The sequence below is a fragment of the Lampris incognitus genome, chromosome 7 (genome assembly GCF_029633865.1).
Source record: "Lampris incognitus isolate fLamInc1 chromosome 7, fLamInc1.hap2, whole genome shotgun sequence".
NCBI classification, from domain to species: Eukaryota; Metazoa; Chordata; class Actinopteri; order Lampriformes; family Lampridae; genus Lampris; species Lampris incognitus.
The window spans coordinates 11,468,540-11,476,039 of NC_079217.1; positions in this window are offsets into that span (position 1 = coordinate 11,468,540).

Sequence of the window (7,500 nt, forward strand, 5' to 3'; positions counted from 1 at the left end):
TTGGGTGACAAGGATGCACTCACAAAACCCCGGGTGAAAGAGATTTGGGGCTGCTGCTTTGCTCCACCACTGACTCATATGTATATGTATGTATGTATGTATATATATGTGTATGTGTGTGTGTGTGTGTGTGTGTATATACATACACACACACACACACACATACATACATACACATACATAGTATATATACATATATACATATACATACACACACACATATATATATAGTATATATATATTGCTTGCTTGCTGGTTGTCCATCGTGCCCGATGATGACCATCTTCTTCTATTTGTTGGTCCTTTGAGGACTCAGATAGCAGAAGATCCCTGCACAGCAGAGATGGTTTTTAAAGTGGCATGGGGGGTGTGCTTCTCCCAACGCCACATGACTTGATTGTAGAGGAGATGGTTCCGATGGCAAGGGGGATCCCTAGACGACCGGCACCTCCACACAACTGCAGGGGGCTGCCGGAAATCCAGTTTTTCGGAAACCGCCTCGAAGCGTGCCGCCACAGCTTGCTTTTCTGTTGGGGTGAGCTCCCTTAGCCTTATGTCTTCCAGACTCACCCACAAGGCAGCGGGGCAGTGGTTGATAGGTGCCAGGGCGTGTCCACCAGGGTGGGCCCGCACACCATATCTCTGGGGCCCACTGCTGCTCCCAGATCCCCTGCCAAGTTAGCCTGGGGCCGCAAGACCCCAGTTACCACGTGTGGCCACGGGGAGGCGTGGCAGGAGTCTTGGTGAAGGAGAGGCTATGTACTGGCAAGGGAAGGCTTACACGCTAGGACGCTTCCCTATTCACCACAAAGGCTAGCCAGCGGCAGTAAGCTAAGGGCAGGAAGGACACATGCACCTTCCCTCCAACTACACACTGCTGCACTAGACGCATCACAACACCCTGTGTGTATGTACACACACACACACACACACACTATATATATATATATATATATATATATATATATATATATATATATATATATATATATATATAGTGTGTGTATGTACACACACACACACACTATATATATATATATATATATATATAGTGTGTGTGTGTACACACACACACTATATATATATATATATATAGTGTGTGTATGTACACACACACACACACTATATATATATATATATATATATACACACACACACACACACACACACACACATATAGTATATATATATATGTGTGTGTGTGTGTGTACCAGCGTATTGCATGTGTGTCAGCACAGCCACATTGGACCGGCTCTGACAGCCTCCCCCTAAGAGACACTCTCAGGTAAGCGTGTCCAAGATGCTCAGTGTTTGGGAGTGATGATACCCGTTACCCCATCACAAGGTAATTTTGCCTCCCGTATTTGAGAAACCAAATGAGCGCGGGCCAAACTGCATCTGGAAAATGAGGACTCGCAGAATTGCCGAATGCATCTGCGAGAGACCTGAGCGAAAAATCACAGCGGATTCAAAAAAAAAAAAAAAGAAAGAAAGAAGGGAGATAATCTCCTAACAGACAGACAGATTTCACTCTTACATAACGTGCATGTTTACCCCTCTCACATCTCGCGTCGGCACCTCAGACTTCTCACACATGAACAGGACGGACAGACCGACTGCTGTCAAGTGCTCGGGCCTTTGAAGCTGCCGTTGCCTAATCGTGAGTTTAGTTAGACGTTTTCCTTTGAAACCGCTAATCCTAATTGCTGCACCTTGGCCTTCCCTTGCCGAGGACTGTGGCGAAGACTTTTTACTTGTCGGTTCTTTCGCTGCGATACTTTGTTCCACCAAAGTTGTTCCCTGCAGTTTTTTTGTGCGTTCTACTTCATTTGTAAAGGCTAACTGGGGATTAATATACACTATCCTGTGCAACATTACTCTCGTTATATCCTTTAAACAGCCTCCTGCTCTCAAGGTCGTGGGGATGCTGGAGCCTATCCCAGCAGTCACTGGACGGCAGGTGGGGAGACACCCTGGACAGACCGCCAGGCCTTCACAGGGCCGACACACACACACACACACACACACACACACACACACACACACACACACACACACACACACACACACACACACACACACACACACACACACACACACCTAGGGACAGTTCAGTACGGCCGATTCAGCTGACCTACATGTGTTTGGACTGTGGGAGGAAACCCACACAGACACGGGGAGAACATGCAAACTCCACACAGACGACGACCTGGGATGACCCACCAAGGTTGGACTACCCCGGGGGCTCGAACCCAGGACCCTCTTGCTGTGAGGAGACCGCGCTAACCACTGCGCCACCGTGCCGCACTGCGCCACCGTGCCGCCCCATTCAATTCAATTCAATTCAGTTTCTTGTCATTAAAAACAATGTGCAGGCACATGTTGAAAATGAAATGAGGGCTGCGGCTTCGCCAAACAGTGCAAGACAGACACAGACAAACACAGTATAAGAGACACACAGATGAAGACCAAAAGCTAAAAATAAGTTAAAAAAGAGCTGGAGTGCAAAACATTTAAAAATATCCACAGACATTCAGTGGGTAGCCAGGTTCAGGTGGGCAACAGCTTGTGGATAGAAGCTGTTTTTGAGCCTGGTAGTGCGGGCTCTGAGGCTCCTGTAGCGCCTCCCAGAGTGCAGGGGGGGACAGTCCATGGTTGGGGTGGGTGGGATCTCTGCTGATGCTGAGACCCCTTCGAAGGCAGCATTAGTGATAAATGCCTTTTATGGCTGGGAGCTGGGTACCGGTGATATGCTGGGCCGCCTTGCCGACCCGCTGCAGAGCTTTCTGGTCTACTGATGTGCAGCTGCCGTATCACACTGAGATGCAGCTGGTCAGGATGCTCTCTGTGGTGCAGGGGCAGAAGCTGGGGAGAATTTCGGGGAGCTAGACGGGCGCTCCTCAGCCTCCTCAGGAAATGCAGGCGTTGTTGGGCCTTTTTCACAAGGGCCTGGCTGTTTGATGTCCCGGAGAGGTCCTCGCTGATGTGGACTCCAAGGAATATAAAGCTGGAGACACGCTCCACTTCCAGCCCATTGATGTGTATGGGGTTTATTTAATTTGATATCAGATATTTTTAAAAAATGTAAAAAGTTGTAAAAAATATATATATTTATGTTAAATTTAGAGAGCATGAGCATGCCCTCAACTCTGCTGCTGCATAAAAAAAAGAAATATGACTTTGTCAGGACGTAACAGTAGATAATGTGGGATAACTGGCCTCTTTTGTACAGATTGTAGAAAGCAAAACTAAATACGCTTAAAACCAGAGGGGATCTGCAAACAGCCAGTCTCTAGCTTCAAGTGTTCTCAAATGAGAAATAAAATGTACTTGTAAGAGGAAAATATACAGGACTACACACAGATCTGATAACACCGAGTGTCTGGCTTTATGTATTCTATAAATGCTGTAAGAAAAGCGAACTTTGTTAATGTGCTACACCCACACAGCCGCTGCCGGTAAACTAGAATAGAGTAGACTTTGACATTTGTACAAACATATAATGAAATTCACTCTCTTCATTTAACCCATCCTATTGTATAGGAGCAGTGGGCAGCTGCCATGCTGCACCCGGGGACCAACTCCAGTTCCTCTTTCCACTGCCTTGCTCAGGGGCACAGACAGCAGTATTAACCATAAGATGCATGTCTTTTTGATGGTGGGAGGAAACCGGAGGAAACCCAGGCAGACACGGGGGACAACATGCGAACGCCACACAGAAAGGACCTGGGGCGGCCCGGGGTTCGAACCCAGGACCTTCTTGCTGTGAGGCAACAATGCTAACCACTGAGCCACCATGCCGCCCAGTGTAAAGCTTGCAACTGCAAATCGTTGCCTAAAAGTGGGCGGTGTCCAGTGGAGGTGAACGTGCAGTAGGTGGTGGAATAGATGTAGCGTATATGGTCCACGGTGGTGCAGACAGAGTTGGTAATGTTGAGGGCGGGTGGTGGGGTTCAGTTGAGTTTATGATACAGGACTCTCTTTTTGTTTGGTGATGGGTTGTTCTACTTCCTGTTGGTCCAACTTCTTTCCATCTATTCCAAGCTCTCTTCTCCGGGGGAGAGAAGGTAAAACAGGTGAAGACGGTGTGTGTTTGTGTGTGTGTGTGTGTCTGTGTGTGTGTGTGTGTGTGGAGGGAGAAACGTTTTAGTATCATTAGGTACAATGTGTATCCCAAGTCTCCCACTGCCAGTGATTTCATGTTACATGGGCTGAGCTACAAATCAATGTCCTTTTATAGTGATACGCTAAACCTTGTAAACAGATGAAATAGTCAATCACAGATAACCACAAGGGGTCATTTACATGGGTTTTTTTAAAATTCTTGTCGACTTGAAGGAGACTGCCTGTAGACCCTTATCATTGATGTGTGCTTTAGCATTTTTTCAATTGTCATTTGTATTTAAGCAGACATTATATGAACTGACTGATTCGTTACAATCAAAATCCTAGAAACATTGCTGAAGAGGGAAATAACTATAAGCTTTGCCATTCAAAGCAAATGGATTTCCTTTTGTTAAATTCATGTTACACTTTTAAGTGCTTAATATGGCCTCTGAGGTAGCCACAGATATCGTATGCATGCATGTTTAATGAGAAGGTTCAGAGAGCCGCAGCCCTTTAGCAGTTAAGGGTCATGGCTTTAAAGGACTATTTAAAGCTGCAGTAGACAACTTTTTTCGTTGCTCTAACTTATCATGAAGTAAATGTTGATTGCACAGTTTAATGGCTATAGACTAATGACACCATCGGCGTTTAGACTGGTTCCCTATAAACCTCGCTTTTGCTATGCAATTCTGTCTTCCACCGGGCATGACCTCGTGGGAAAATGAAGGCTCGATTTACAGCACAAAGGAAGTGAGTCAACCCATGCGTAAGCAAAATAGGATGAGGATAGCGCTTTGGTTTTCCCCGGTCGCTATCGGTAGCTGTCAGTAGTGGCAATGGCGGATGGTGGAACAACTGAATTGACGGTGGAAACTCTACCCGGCAACAGAAAAAGAACCCCGTTGGTGGAGAAGGCAAAGAAGGTGAAGAGGGAGAGTGATAGAAACATGACAGAAACAGAGGTAAAACAAGAGTGAACCTCGGATGGGCATTCACTCCATGGAGAGAGCTCCGGTGTTGTATCGAACTCTGTTTCCCTGTCGAAACCTGTTTCCCCCTTGCCAGACGAAGCGTCAGCATGGAAACAGGTTAGCTATCAGTTACGGTTAGTTTAAGGTAAACATTAGGTTAACTTTACAGTTAGGCTAAAGTTACGGTTAGGGTTAGGTTGAGGTTAGTTTTAGGTTAAGGTTAGGTAAAGGTTAATGGTGCGTCCCGGTGCTGTGTCGAACTCTGGCTAGGGGGAAACAGAGTTTGACACAACACCTGGGACCTGTGGCTTCCAAACCGACATTTAGTTGGCATTCTTTCTTCTGGATCAATAAGTACAACACAGCCTCCCTACTTATTAATATTACCGGATGTTTTACTCTGCCTTTGTCATGGCAACGAGATCAGGGTTTCTAGTTAAAATTGAGATTCTTATGGCTGTTTCTTGCTTTGGTAGGCTGCTAATAAACCGAAAGCAATCCGGATGTCTTTGTAACAGCGGTGCAAACAACGGGGGGGGGGGGGTTGAAAAGTTGTCTACAGCCACTTTAATCGTTTTTCATTTTGTGTTTTTTTTTTAAAGTTTTTTTGTGAGCAAGCTATTTTAGCAGCATCATTGTGTAGTACAAGATGATAATATTACCCACCCTATAGATTCCTGCTTACAGCTGGAACAGCAAATTTAGCCTTAGTACCGCAGTTGATGTCATACTTGTATCTGGTCAGCCAGCCTAAAAGTGCTGTCGGGCTGAATCTTGTCCTCTACACAGCAACACTTGCATTTATTGTAACACAAGCCTCGTCTCCCTGTGCCTCTGTACATCTGTTAAGTACGCAAGGGCGAGTATTATGCAGAGTCGATGTTCGATGCTGCCATCTCGGCGGACGTTCAAGCATAAATCCATGACTAATTGCTTTAGTTTATCAAGACAAACCAACTCCCCACTAATTATCCTTACAATGCATTGCAGTGTCTTGGGTCTCTGCGAGGGGTTTTGCGTACCAGTGATTCACTGCGTCAGTCTGTGGTGTTCTGTCTTTCAGCACGGTTATCAAAACCAAGCCTTGTGCACATGTGCAGATGTTTTGACGCTGTGAATTACGCAACACTTATAGACGGCTTGAAAAGGCCGCCAAAATATCTCAGCGTTTCTTTACAAAGACCCCCAGTGGATTTCTTTCAAACACAGAGACCGCCATTACAAAAAAAAAAAAAAAAAAAAAAAAGCTATTTGGACATTTCTGTGTCCATAAAGGATCAACGCCGTCCTCCAACTGCAACACTGACGACAGAACCAGCAGACGGGCTGAAATGATCCTCTATTCAGTCAGCGCTTACTCGTGGACCTTGGTTAGACTTCATCAGAATACTTTTTTGTCCAGTTCATATTTTATGTGGGGTCCACTACATGCAAGCCACATTTCTAGGTTTTGGCTTGCAAATGCAGACAATAAAGTTTTGAATCTTGTGAAACATCTAATAGGCAAAAATGAAAAAAAAAAAAGAAGAAAAAAATGTGCATTTAACCTTCATCCTTAATGGCCACAATGTCCCTCAAATTCTACGCCATAGGGAGAACAACTGCAGTCTAGCGTGGTCTTTAAAGGTTGTTATTTTCTGGTTGGTGTCTTCAGGCAGCAAATGGATTTTTTCTTATTATTAACTGCATTTATTCGTTAATTTTCACGTGGTAATTTAAGCTTTGTTAGGTTATTCAATAAGATTCCTTATTATAAATAAATAAAAAGAAAAGCCAATGGGCATCTTTGATTTTATTTATTTATTTATTTTAACCGAGTACAGAAATCAGCCACGGCCACGTGGATGACGAGTGAATTATTTCCTCGGTAACAAGAGAGGAGCTCTTTAGTATTCATAGCCAGGAACACCGAGTACGCTGCGCGGTATACATTTGGATAATAATTAAATTCTGCAAATATCGCATGCACGTGTGTCAGTCTGAGCACTTTTGTCAACAAACAAAGTTTTGCTCAGCGCTCCACAAAAATAGCGTGGAAGAAAATCTCCACATAAGCTGGGAGAGAGAGGTCACAGAGGTCTGAGTCATCTCCCCTGAATCCACGGCGCATGTTTACGTCCACGTGTGTGTGTGTGTTTGTACGCGCTCCTATGTTTTGCGCATGATTGTGTGAGTGTATATGTGTGTGCCTGGTGTGTGTTGGTTTCTTTGCCTACCGCATGAAACTGTAACTGATGTATGCCACACCGCAGTACCGTTCAGGCTGTGTAGGAAGAAAGGGGAAGGGGGGGGGGGGAGACGATCACTGAAAATATTTACACTGATTTCCTGCACCGGCTGCTTCGTAGGGCGGCTAACACTTGCATCAGAAAATGTGCTCTGCAACTTTAAAACATTCAGACTTGCGGCTGTATTTGTACAG